Consider the following 14,754-nt stretch of genomic DNA (forward strand, 5'->3'; position numbering starts at 1 on the left):
TAGTATATATAATTGTTGTCCATTGAAGCAACCTAAGAGGAGTGAATTAGATTTATAAAAAATTTAAGGCAAAAAGATAAATTAGAAGGTAATATAATCAATACAAGGATTTATAGATGTTCCTCTTCTCAATACCTTCTTCGAGAGTTCAACTCCACTATTAATTTTTTTTTAAGTAAAAATTAAAACTCCTTACAATCTTGGAGCAAACCTTTGCTTTTAACAATTCTCTTTTTCACTCAAGAGCAATCATTTGCTCAATATCACACCCACTACAATAGAAACAATCAACAACCTTTGCTCACTCTTAAAAAACCAACCAATTACAACTCAAGACAGGCTTTCAAGAAATTAATATTTTGGCTCAAGGTTTTAAGAGAGAGAGAGTGAAAAATATTTTAATCTCAATAAGTATTTGCTTAGATTGTTGTTGTAACCTTTTAATATCAAAAACACATTATATTTATAGTTCAGTCATAAATATGGCCGTTGGAGATGCATTAAATGTAAATAGAGCCGTTTGTGTATAGAAATAACCGTTATATCGTGCTCAGAAAAACTCAGGTTCGGTGCCCTAAGCTTAAAGTTCGACAGTCGAACCATTTGGGTTGAAGAACATCCTCCTTGTAAAAAACACTTTCGGCGGCCGAAAGTCAATGTTCGGCAGCCGAACATATGGGACTTTCCTCTTTGTCCCTCACTTTCGAAAGCCGAAGTTTTGACTTGGAAAATATTGAAAACTCACTTTCGGCGCCCGAAAGTCAATGTTCGGCGGCCGAACATATGGGACTTTTGCCTCTGTTCTTCACTTTCGGAAGCCGAAAGTTTGACTTTAGGGGGCACAAAAATAATTTTTTAAAACTTTGAAAAGTCATAACTTAGGTTATAAAACTCCAATTTTCAATCCATTTGAATTTTTGCAACCTATATTTTTGGATCTTTTATTTTGATAAGAAATAATTTCAAAATCACTCCTTTTGAAAAATTTCATTTTGGTCCCTCAAAGTCAATTACTTAAAACTTGGCCATATTTATAATCTTTTAGGATTAAAAGAAATCTTGAACCATCACAGTTAGTTAATTGAAATTCACAATGCATAAATTGACAATGCATAAATAAAAAATACTTTATGATCCCTTTCTTGTGGTATGCTTTCAAAATTGGCATTTTTATTTTTAAGACTGAAGCAATTTCATTCATTTTAGTAAGTGACCTACAAGCTTAACACAAATACTTTGGAAGATAATTAGTAGCACACCAATTGTTTATTAATCATCAAAACAAGAATTGGAACATGACCTACAAGCTCAACACAAATATTTTGGAAGATAATTAGTAGCGTACCAATTGTTTATTAATTATCAAAATAAGGATAAAAACATTTAGGTTCAGAAAAATTATTTTATAGGAATAAAAATATTATAGAAAATGAAAAAATTTTATCAATAAAATTTTTATATATATTGTTTCGAAGAATTTGTGTAGGGATAAAGTTAAAAAATAAATATTTAATTTTATATTAATTTTTTAATTTAAAAATTTAATTGTTATCATAGATTTTTATTATTTATAATTATGTTATAAATTTATAATTTAAAAAATTAATATATATATAGTGTTAGAAAAAAAATTTTATGGAGATAAAAGCAAGAAAAAATTACAAATAAATATTTTTAATTTTTATATATGATGTTAGGAAGAGTTTGTATAGGAATAAAGTTCAAAAAAAATGAGATATTTAATTTTATATGAAAAATTTATTTTATTTAAAAATATAACAAATTTTTAATTTTTAATATATTTTTATTATTTATAATTATGTTGTAAATTTATTAATTTTAAAAAATAGTATATATATTGTTAGAAAAAATTATAGGGATAAAAAGATTATAAAAATAAAAAGAAATTTATAAATAAAATTTTTATATACGTTGTTGAGAAGAATTTGGGTGGGGATAAAGTTAAAAATGAGATATTTAATTTTATATTAATTTTTTTAAATTTAAAAGTATAACATTATCATAAATTTTTATTATTTATAATTGTATTGTAAATTTAGTAATTTAAAAAAATTAATAAATATAATGTTAGAAAAAATTTTATAGAGATAAAAAATATTATAGAAATAGAAAAAATTTATTATCAAAATTTTTAAAATTTTTATATATATTGTTGGGAAGAATTTGTGCAAGTATAAAGTTAAAAAAATGAGACATTTAATTTTATATTAATTTTTTTTTAATTTAAAAAGTATAATATATTATTAATTATTATCATAAATTTTTATTATTTATAATTATGTTGTAAATTTTATAATTTTAAAAAAAATTAATATAAAATTAAAGTTTATAAAAATTTACAAATAAATATCTTTAATTTTTATATACTTTATTGGGAAGTATTTATCCAGAAATAAAGTTTAAAAAATAAGATATTTAATTTTATATAAAATTTATATTTTATTCAAAAAGTATAATAAATTATTAATTATTATCATAGATTTTTTTTTATTTATAATTATTATCATAGATTTTTATTTTATTCAAAAATTATATATAGTGTTGAAAAATTTTATGGGGATAAAAATATTATAAAAATAAAAAAATTACAAATAAAAGTTTTAAAATTTTTAGTTACGTCATAAAGTTAAAAAATGAGATATTTATTTTATATTAATTTTTTTAATTTAAAAAGTATAATATATCATTAATTGTTATCATAAATTTTTATTATTTATAATTATATTATAAATTTTATAATTTAAGAAAATTAGTATATCTGGTGTTGAAAAAAATTATAGATATAAAAATATTTAAGTTTATATCAATTATGAAATTATAAATGGTAATTTAATTTATTCATTTAATTATTGTACTACTTATTTTGTTTAGTTTGTAATTTTTTTAATTATAATTGTTTAGTAGGTGAATTAGAAAAAAGTTATTATTTTATATTATGGTACTGTATTTTAGAATGGATATATAATTAATTTTGATATAGGGTATGATTATGTCGGTAAATAATTTAAGATGTTTCGAATAAAAAAAATAAAATATAAAAAATTAATGATAAAGATTATTTCTGCCGTTAAATTGTCACCGCATAATGATGTTATCATAAAAATTATTTTTGGACAATTGATATGGTAGTAAGTGATGACAAAAGTATGGACATAGACAATTGATATGATAGTAAATGATGACAAAAGTATGGACATAATGTTTGATTATGTGTAGGCCTATAGATTTAATTATATTATAGGTATATATTTTATCTCGTTGTGTAGGTCTATAAATTTAATTATATTATATATAGATATTTTATCTCATGTAGAACAGAAGATGAAGATGATGGATATATTAATTTTTAAAGTAGTTATCCAATTTTCGTCGAGAGAGAAAATAAAAAGATATTCAGGATTAGGTATAGAAACTTATAATATTACCTTATATAAATTTATTAATATATTTTTATTTTTTAAATTATAATTAAATAATAAAAAATAAAGTTTATTTTAGATTTCATTTATTTTTAAAAATATTTTTTTAAAAATAATTTTTTTTATTTAATTTTAAATAAAATATATTAATAAATTTATATAAAAAATTATTATTAAATTCCTATAATATAATAAAATTTATCGATAAATTTTTTTATTTTTAAAAATATATTAAAATATTTTAATATTTAAAAATTTATTAATTAAAAATATTTTAAAAAATTTATTAATTAATTTCTGCAAGGCTGATTCATATTGGGTGGGTCATCCTCTCCTTCTTTGTATTTGCATATGGCATCAAGTTCCTTAACTTCCAAAGGAGATGAGATAAATCAGCTGCTGCGCTAAGTGGACTAATCTCTGGGCCCTCAAATTTACAACTCAAGAAGTTTAACCATTTTTTTTCTCAGCTTCTTCCACCTTTAGACCTTGTTGGGAAAAGAAAGGAATTCAATTCATAAATATTTTTTTTTATTTGGAATAAATTTAAAAATAATATATTTAATTAAATTTATTAATTTTAAATTAATTTATTTCTTTCATCATCCTTATTATTTCTAAACTAAATATAATTATTTATTTTCATAAATAACAATCTTTTTATTACATTCAAAATATTTTTTGAAAAACCATTATTAATATTTTTAATAATATTTAAAACCTAAAATCTATTGTAATACCCGGCTAGACTCCGGTATCGAATTCCTACCGTCCGGTGGAATCTCGAATGTTGGAGACCTCTAGGAGGGTAAAATTATGTTTTTATAAAATGTTTTAATGTATTTGATGATTTTAAGTAAGAAAGAAATTGAGTTTTGAATGAAAAAGACTATGGAGGCATTTCCAGGTTCGACCGCCGAACATTGGATAGTTTAGGGGGGTAAGTTAGGCTTCCGAAAGTTGCTCAGGTTCGGCTGCCGAACTTGCATGAGTTTTGGAGGCACTTTAGGCTGCCGAAAGGTGGTCTGGCAGCCCTCTATAAAAGGGCTCCATGGCCGAAACGGGCGAGTTTTCTCCCCATTTTCGGCCAACAGTGAGTTCAAGCTCTCCCATGGTCGTTTTTGATGTTTTTGCTTCCAATCTTTCAAGTTTTGACAAGTGTTGCTTGGTTTTTGAAGATTTGTGAACTTTGAGCAAGTTTTGGAGCTTGGAGACCAAGGAGTTGAGATCTCCCCCATCTCCAAGTTAGGATCATTTCTCCTCTAGATCTCCAAGAGGTAAGCTTCGATCCTGCCATTCTAGTATGTTTTAAACAAGTTTTATGAAGTTATGAGGTAGAAAATGCATGTTTAGGTTATTTTTGAGTTTATGGGTTTATGTTGAGTTTTTGGGCAATGTATGATGTTTATGTATGTTTGATGTGTTGTAGTTAGGGTTTAGGATAGTTTGAGACCCCTATAGGCTTGTTGGCTTGAGTTTGCTTGTTGTAGAATAGGTAAATGCATGTTGAATGAGTTTGGAGGCTTTTGTGCATGTTAGAGGCTGAGTTTCTGCCCTTTGGAAGAACTCAGGTTCGGCAGCCGAAAGGACTTTCGGCCGCCGAACCTGCCTGTGGAGGTCAGCCTTTGGCTGCCGAACCCTGCCCCCGAAAGTGGACTTTCGGCTCTGGAAGGGAGTTTCGGCCGCCGAAGGTGCCGCCGAACCTGCCTGTGGAGGTCAGCCTTTGGCTGCCGAACCCTGCCCCCGAAAGTGGACTTTCGGCTCTGGAAGGGAGTTTCGGCTGCCGAAGGTGCCGCCGAACATGCATGAGTTTCGTCTTTGGAGAGAACCTTCGGCCGCCGAAGGTGCATGACTTTCGGCTCTGGAGGGACTTTCGGCCGCCGAAAGCGCCCTGTTCAGCCTTCATTTGCATGATTTATGTGATTGTTTTAAGGTGTTTTAGGGGGTTTTTGGGGAGTATTTGAGAGTCATGTTCTTGTATGTTTGGTCCATCATTTGAGTCCACCTGTGTAGGTTCAGACCCGAGGAACCGAGGACCCCAGCAGTGAGATAGCTGCTTTCGAGTCTTGTCTGAGCTAGCCAGAGGTGAGTAGAATAACTCTTTATGTTTCAAAGTAAATATATCAGTTTTTAAGCATGTTCATGCATCACGAATGCCATGAGATGTATTAGGTTGTTTGCATTAGAATTCACGAATATGTTGCATTGCATAATATGATGATGATGCGGATGAGTATTGGATGATCCTCTAGTCCTCGTATGATATGATATGATGTTATATGGTACGGTATGGAAGTCCAGGTCGAGGCCCATTCTACACCCCTGACATTATAGAAATGTTATGTTATGTATGCTATGATAAGAGAAAGACCAGGACGAGGCTCATTCTACGCCCCTGGCACTATTGGATATGTTGATGACTATTGGTGACAAGACCATCCTTGATGTGATTTGTTTGTGATGTGATGCATTCCATGAGATCATGAGTTTTAAATTAAATGTTGTATTATTCTGCTCACTGGACTCTTGTAGCTCACCTCACTCCCTTAATCCCCCAGGTTTGCAGGTACAGGATAGACTAGGAAGTCAGCTAGAGTAAAGTCATGTCAATGTAATAGTTAGAAGTGGACATGAGAATGATGTAATATAAAGTATAGTATTGAACAATTATGTATTATAATGATGTTATTGAGTATTAGAGTTGTGCTTGACCCTAGTTTGTATGGTTATCCCTTTTGATACATGATCTTTCAAATGTAATGGTTTAATAATGTTCTATGAAAACCAAACTTAATGTATGTATGTTACCCCATTGGAGTATTTGATGAGAACTCCAGTGTGGGGTTTGATGCTTATGATCATGAGTTGTGCATGCACAGATTGAGTTTGATGATTGAATGAGAAAGTTCAAAATTTTTATGTATGTGTTGATCATGTATGGTATTAAACAAGTATATAGGTTGTTTGTTGGCTTGCTACGGGTCCCGACGGCCTTAAGCCGATCTGGATCCTAGCGCCGGTAGCGGTCCGGTTTCCGGGTCGTTATATCTATACAGTTTTTTTACTATTGGAAAAATATAATTTAAAATACTCTCTTTTTAAAAAAATTAACAAAATAATATAATAATTTTCTTAATATCAATAAATGCGTTAATTATTAAACTAAATTAAATTAATAAAAGTGGTTATTAATTTAAAAGGCACAAATAAATTTAAAGTTAAAATAAATAAAAAAAGATAAGGGCAAAAATTAAAAAAAAAAGAGTTTTAAGGATTAATTGAATAATTTTTATATAAATAGAATTAAGTGAATTTCTCACAAAATTTTAACAATTTTAATAATAATTTAATTTAAAATCAATTCTCATAATAATTAAATTTTTATATAATTAATTTTACTAAATATAAAATAAAAAATAATTTATTTAAATTATCATAAAATTAATTATTTTAAATAAGAGTAATTCAAAATTAGTATTCAATTTAAATCAAAAAAATCAAAGGAATTAAATTAATTTAAATTTTTGATTTAATTTTTTATTCATTTAGATTTGATAAATTTTTAATTTTAAAAATTTTAATTATTTTAATTCAATTCGATTTTAATGAAAAAATTAAAAAAATCAAATCAACTGATTAATAATAATAATATATTATTTTTATAATATTGAGGGATTATACCATAATTAATATTAAAATATTTTAATTAAATTTCAGAATATTAAAAATAAAATATAAAAAATTAAAAAAAAATTATTAAAAACTCAATTAATTAAATCCAACAGATTTAAATCAATTTGATTTAATTTAATTTTCATAAATACTAAAATTTTAATTTTAATTTATTTAATTTAATTTAATTTTAATTTTTAATTTATTTAATTCAAATCAATTTTAAATTTAATCTACCAAAATACTCTGCACCTACCTAACAATAAGGGCTGCAGTCAAAAGTCAATATTAAATGTTATGATACCAGCAAAACTTATACCGGTAGTGTTTCAATTTCACACCTAAATTTATTGGATGTTTAATTCACTTGATTTTAATTATTTCTTAAATTAGTCAAAAAGTCTTAATTGAAAAAAGTATTGGAGAAAATGTCTCTTGAAGTTGAAACGGAACTTGGCAGTTCATAGAATGAGCAAGCTTCCCTTGGATCTTGTGAAGAAATTAGAGGGATTTAACTAGAAGTCGTTAGCAAGAAGGTGGAACTGAGTTCTTGTTTGTTCTAGCCTTTCCTTTAACATTTGAACGCGTTTGGTTCAATTTAGGACTATTTAATAATGTCTTTCTTTGCCTCGTTTTCAAAACCAGCACATGATTGCGCTCAGAGATATAAATTCTATCAGTTTTCAATTGCACTGAGGTGTACTGTACAAATACAATAATAATAATTAGCAATTAAATGAACTAAGGTAGAATTGGTGTTTGATCTGGGCCCAATAATAATGTGGGACTTTTGCCTCTGTCAAAATGTTTAATTTTAAGAGCCACAAAAATAATTCGTTTAAATTTTTATAATTTATATTTTTAGATCTTTTATTTTGATAAGAAATAATTTCAAAATCACTCCTTTTAAAAAATTTCATTTTGATCCCTCAAAATTAATTACTTAAAACTTAGTCATATTTATAATCTTTTAGGATTAAAAGAAACCTTGAGCCATCACAGTTAATTAATTGAAATTCACTGTAATACCCGGCTAGAGAGGGGTCTGGAATTCCGGTGTTCCGATGGACTTTCCGGAGCCGGTTTCCTCTCAAAGGGTATCATGGATGTTTTTACACGTGTTTTTAGCGGTTTTTCTTTAAATGAATTTTAAGAATTGAGGTTGGCAAGAACTTGCATAGAGGAGAATGGCCAGGTTCGGCCGCCGAAGGTTGAGTTTCGGCCGCCGAACTTTGCATGGATTAGGAGGCACGTTCGGCTGCCGAAGGAGGTTTGGCCAGCCACTATTTATGGGGGCCCTCAGTCGGTCAAGGGATAAGCTTTCCGACTCCCCAGCCGCCTCAGGTGTGTCTTCTTTCCTCTCTAAGTGATTTCTATGTGTTCTTTCCAATCTTTGAGAGTTTTACTCAGATTTAAGCATGTTTTGAGGATTTTAAGCAAAAAGGTTGCGTTTTGACGGTGTGATGATTTGGAGAGGGTTTCCTCCATTTCTTCACGTTAGGATCTTCCATCCTTTTGTTTACAAGAGGAGTATGGAGATTTCTTACATGTTTTCATGATTTTTGAAGGTTTTAAGGAGTTTTCATGGTTCGTTGCATGTTTTGAGTTTTTGAGGATTTTGAGGTGATTATGTGTTTTGTTGGGGTTATAGGCTAGTTTTGGACCCCTTTGTGCATATATAAGCATATGTGCAAGTTGTGGAGTGTTGTATGCATGTTGAGTAAGGTTTGGGGGAAGTTGAGCATGAGGTGAGCGAGGTTCTGCCTAACTGGAGAACCCAGCTTCGGCCGCCGAAGGAGGGTTCGGCCGCCGAACGTTGTGAGGAGGTGGTTTCGGCTGCCTAAACCTGCCCCCGAAGGATTAGACTTTCGTCTCTGGAGGGGAGGTTCGGCCGCCGAAGGTGCCGCCGAAGGTAGGAGACTTTCGTCTCTGGAGTGTGGTTTGGCCCCCGAACCATGCCCCCGAAAGGGTTCGGCCGCCGAAAGTTGAGATTCGGCCGCCGAAGGTGCATGAGTTTCGTCTCTGGAGAGGACATTCGGCCGCCGAACCTGCCGCCGAAAGTATCCTGTCCAGCTTTCTTTTGCATGCTTTATGTGTTTGGTTTATGAGCTTGTAGAGGGGTTTTGGAGAGTTGTTGTAGAGTTGTTTATGAGTTGTTTAGAGTGTGTTTGGCACCTCACTCGAGTCCATTTGTGTAGGATTGGACCCGAGAGATCGAGGAGGTCATCAGAGTTAGAGAGTACAGAGTCAGTTCAGTTTCTGCTAGAAGAGCAGAGGTGAGTAGAACTAAACTTAATCTTTTATTAAAGAAACATAATGCTTTAGCATAGTTCATGCATCATGAATGCTATGATATGTATTAGGGTGATTGCATTAGAATCACGAATGTGAAGCATTGCATATTATGTGATCAGAGATTAGGTGGACCCAGGCGACTCCAATAGCCTAAGCTTCGGCTCCTGTCATTGTGTCAGGTCAGTTGGGCAATTACTTGTTGGAATGCCCTGTGTAGCTCCTTTGGGGGGGCCAGTGTTGACAGAGGGTATTTTTGGGGTCATGTCTACCTTAAAGGGGATTGGACCAAGGCGACTTCAATAGCCCGTCGAGGGAGTTTTGGGGTCATGTCTAATCCAAGATATATTGAGATGTTTGTGTTGTGATGCATTTTCATATATAGTGCGTATGAATGAACTGTTTTCAGTGTTTCTACTCACTGGGCTTTAGAAGCTCATCCCTTTCCCTTAATCCCAGTTTTGCAGGTTCAGAGTAGCTGGGAAGGGTAGAAGCATCAGAGTTGCTAAAGGATTGCATATGTTATAGCATAGTGTGGACATGATGTATGTCAAAGGATATATGTAAAGTGATGTAATAGTTAGTCAGTTAAGGTATAAATGTATTAGAATGTGCTTTTGCCTATTGTCTAGTGTATGTTAATCCCTAGTGTATGCATGTATCCTGTTTTACAGTTGCTTGATGAGAAATGAGTCAAACCAGGCTTAATACATGTTGTGTTTCGAAAACCCAGTGAATTATAACTGTGAGGGAAGACAGGGATTACTTCCTTTGACCCAAGACCAGTGCAATAGGAAAGACCAGGTTTGATTCCTGTGATCCACAGAGTAGACCACTAGAGAAGACCAGGTTTGATTCCTGTGACTCTATGGTAGCCAAGTTAACTTATGATATGCTGACCCTTACAGAGTGGGTTCTATGCTGCAGAGCGCATAGGGTATGGAGGTTACTTGGTAAAGCATCACTGGTGTATTATAGATAGCCAGAGGGCTAGTGCAGATTAGTATATCTGAGCATTTTGGTTCATATGATTGGACCTCCAGAGAGTGTTTTACAGGTTAAGTCTGGTTGTTTTACAGACAAGTTGTAACAGTTAATAGTCCAGTCGGATCATGTATGGGATTTTAACAGGTACACAGAGTTCAGGATAGGCTTACTACGGGTCTAGGCGGCCTTAAGTCGATCTGGATCCTAGTGCCGAGCAGTTTGGGCCGTTACAAAGAGGGTACCGGTTTCCGGGCTGTTACAGATGGTATCAGAGCATAGGGCCTCTAGAGTACGGTGTGTTGAGCTAAGATGCTCAGGGATGAGAGAGATCTCACATCGGAACACGGTTGTCTTAGACGGCAAAGCACATTAGGTTCACTCATGTCCACATAGGATGAGTCCAGTTTTGAGGATGATATGAATGCCATGACTGCTCTGCTGTGTATGCAGGTGTCTAGTTTGTGTGTTCATGTGTATTCATATGACCTCTATGTGTGCTCATGTTTGTTTTTGATCTTCAGGAGAGCTAAGATGAGTGGAGCTAGTCAATCTGTGGAATCAGATCCGTCTGAAGGATCGTTTGAGCAAAGGAGAGAAGGAATAGACCTAAGAAGAAGAAAAGTAGAGGTAGCCTTAGCGATGCAGAGAAGGAGTGTAGGTATACAGGTGAATATGGATGAAGAGTGTTCAGGAGATGCTCAGACCAAGGCTTCCAAACTTTCTGGTTCAGGAGAAAATGATCCCTCCACTTGGAGTACAGCTGCCACAAGAGGCAAAAGGTGGGGGAAAACCACGAGGGAGTGGGGTAGGACTAGGAAGGGCAGGATGTGGAAGCGTTTTAGGGTAAATCGAGATGTGAGTGCGAGCTCTGGCAGAGGAAGATCGCAATGTGAGAGGTGTGGAAAGATGCATAAGGGAGTCTGTCGTGCAGGGACTACGGCATGTTTCCAGTGCGGACAGGAAGGGCACTTCGCACGTGAGTGTCCTACTGCGCCCAGGATAGGTCAGTCCCAGCAGATGTTGGCAGGCAGAGTGGCTCAGGCTAGGAGCCAAGGAGAGGAGGCAGCCACAGCAGACCCCGTGGTACCAGGTATGTTTACTTTTGCGTGGTCTGAAGTGTATAAGTATGAGAGAGAGATATGCAGCTCAAAAGGTAGCAAAGTGTAAGAGGAAGAAAAGAATAAGAGTTGGTAAGGCAAAAGAGTAGAGGAAGCTAGAGTAGAAGAGTCAATAGAGAGAATAAGACGAGGAAGTAAGTGAAAGAGAGCAAGCATAAGAGTAAGTACGAGCAGAGAAAGAGGAAGAGTACAGAAAGAGCTTAGAGTCCGTCTGGGATTGAGAGGGAGAGGCAGAGGAAAGGGTTAGCCTTTTCTTTAGAAATTCCCGAGGGAAGTTCCATTAGCTTTCGCTTGGATCTTCACCCTGACATAGTACAGGCTAACACATTGAGCACGTGACGTGAGATACGTTCACTTAGAAGTGCTCGGATGTGTATACAGTTTGTGTAAACCCCAGTGTTTCGCTTTCCTTGTTGCGTAGTGAGCCATTGATAGAGGGGGTTTGATGACGTCTGGGCTTAGAGTGTTTTTCTTGGGTCAGTGGCCCTAAGTGTGATCCATCTGAGACACAGTCAGTTCAGTTCAGAGATTAGGGTGAGGAGATGCGATCCAGCTGACCTTATGGTTCTAGATTTGACTGTGTGATGTCATTCTAGGGCGGATTGGCTAACTACTCAGAGTACTACCTGTGTCCACAGAGACAAGGTAGGAGAGTGCAGTAACTCAGGATGGATCAGACTGGTAGTCCTTTGGAGGGACAGAGTATAGATGCTCAGAGGTTTGATATCAGTCCCGTAGGCTCATCTTTTGCTCAGGAAAGGTTGTCAAAGGGTTTTAGCTCTTGTGAGCAAGTTCAGTAGTCAGGACAGGGAATCAGCCTCAGTGCCCGTTCCTAGGAAGTACGAGATGTTCCCAGACGAGCTGTCAGGGTTCCCTTCTGTTCAGGAGTGAGAGGGTAGCCCAGGAGTGGTGTCTAGACGCGGAACCATTTCTTTCCTTCTCCCTCCAGGATGGCACCTGCAGCTTTGAGCTTTGAGAATAGTCCGAGCAGTGTAGAAACCAGGATAGTAAAGATGAAGAGAGAAGGGCAAGGAATCAGAGTAGCGCAGAGGAAGCATGATGCGTCCTAGTACAGGGTATAGTGGACCAGAGGTGGTGATCAAGAGGATCTCTGGTACACCTGTAGCGCTGTTAGAGGAGAGTTTAGGCTTGTTTGCCTGTTTTTGTTCTTTTCCTTTGAGGAACATTCGGGGATGAATGTTCTTAAAGGGGGGAAGAATGTAATACCCGGCTAGAGAGGGGTCTGGAATTCCGGTGTTCCGATGGACTTTCCGGAGCCGGTTTCCTCTCAAAGGGTATCATGGATGTTTTTACACGTGTTTTTAGCGGTTTTTCTTTAAATGAATTTTAAGAATTGAGGTTGGCAAGAACTTGCATAGAGGAGAATGGCCAGGTTCGGCCGCCGAAGGTTGAGTTTCGGCCGCCGAACTTTGCATGGATTAGGAGGCACGTTCGGCTGCCGAAGGAGGTTTGGCCAGCCACTATTTATGGGGGCCCTCAGTCGGTCAAGGGATAAGCTTTCCGACTCCCCAGCCGCCTCAGGTGTGTCTTCTTTCCTCTCTAAGTGATTTCTATGTGTTCTTTCCAATCTTTGAGAGTTTTACTCAGATTTAAGCATGTTTTGAGGATTTTAAGCAAAAAGGTTGCGTTTTGACGGTGTGATGATTTGGAGAGGGTTTCCTCCATTTCTTCACGTTAGGATCTTCCATCCTTTTGTTTACAAGAGGAGTATGGAGATTTCTTACATGTTTTCATGATTTTTGAAGGTTTTAAGGAGTTTTCATGGTTCGTTGCATGTTTTGAGTTTTTGAGGATTTTGAGGTGATTATGTGTTTTGTTGGGGTTATAGGCTAGTTTTGGACCCCTTTGTGCATATATAAGCATATGTGCAAGTTGTGGAGTGTTGTATGCATGTTGAGTAAGGTTTGGGGGAAGTTGAGCATGAGGTGAGCGAGGTTCTGCCTAACTGGAGAACCCAGCTTCGGCCGCCGAAGGAGGGTTCGGCCGCCGAACGTTGTGAGGAGGTGGTTTCGGCTGCCTAAACCTGCCCCCGAAGGATTAGACTTTCGTCTCTGGAGGGGAGGTTCGGCCGCCGAAGGTGCCGCCGAAGGTAGGAGACTTTCGTCTCTGGAGTGTGGTTTGGCCCCCGAACCATGCCCCCGAAAGGGTTCGGCCGCCGAAAGTTGAGATTCGGCCGCCGAAGGTGCATGAGTTTCGTCTCTGGAGAGGACATTCGGCCGCCGAACCTGCCGCCGAAAGTATCCTGTCCAGCTTTCTTTTGCATGCTTTATGTGTTTGGTTTATGAGCTTGTAGAGGGGTTTTGGAGAGTTGTTGTAGAGTTGTTTATGAGTTGTTTAGAGTGTGTTTGGCACCTCACTCGAGTCCATTTGTGTAGGATTGGACCCGAGAGATCGAGGAGGTCATCAGAGTTAGAGAGTACAGAGTCAGTTCAGTTTCTGCTAGAAGAGCAGAGGTGAGTAGAACTAAACTTAATCTTTTATTAAAGAAACATAATGCTTTAGCATAGTTCATGCATCATGAATGCTATGATATGTATTAGGGTGATTGCATTAGAATCACGAATGTGAAGCATTGCATATTATGTGATCAGAGATTAGGTGGACCCAGGCGACTCCAATAGCCTAAGCTTCGGCTCCTGTCATTGTGTCAGGTCAGTTGGGCAATTACTTGTTGGAATGCCCTGTGTAGCTCCTTTGGGGGGGCCAGTGTTGACAGAGGGTATTTTTGGGGTCATGTCTACCTTAAAGGGGATTGGACCAAGGCGACTTCAATAGCCCGTCGAGGGAGTTTTGGGGTCATGTCTAATCCAAGATATATTGAGATGTTTGTGTTGTGATGCATTTTCATATATAGTGCGTATGAATGAACTGTTTTCAGTGTTTCTACTCACTGGGCTTTAGAAGCTCATCCCTTTCCCTTAATCCCAGTTTTGCAGGTTCAGAGTAGCTGGGAAGGGTAGAAGCATCAGAGTTGCTAAAGGATTGCATATGTTATAGCATAGTGTGGACATGATGTATGTCAAAGGATATATGTAAAGTGATGTAATAGTTAGTCAGTTAAGGTATAAATGTATTAGAATGTGCTTTTGCCTATTGTCTAGTGTATGTTAATCCCTAGTGTATGCATGTATCCTGTTTTACAGTTGCTTGATGAGAAATGAGTCAAACCAGGCTTAATACATGTTGTGTTTCGAAAACCCAGTGAATTATAACTGTGAGGGAAG

Source organism: Manihot esculenta, chromosome 16, assembly GCF_001659605.2.
Source record: "Manihot esculenta cultivar AM560-2 chromosome 16, M.esculenta_v8, whole genome shotgun sequence".
NCBI lineage: Eukaryota > Viridiplantae > Streptophyta > Magnoliopsida > Malpighiales > Euphorbiaceae > Manihot > Manihot esculenta.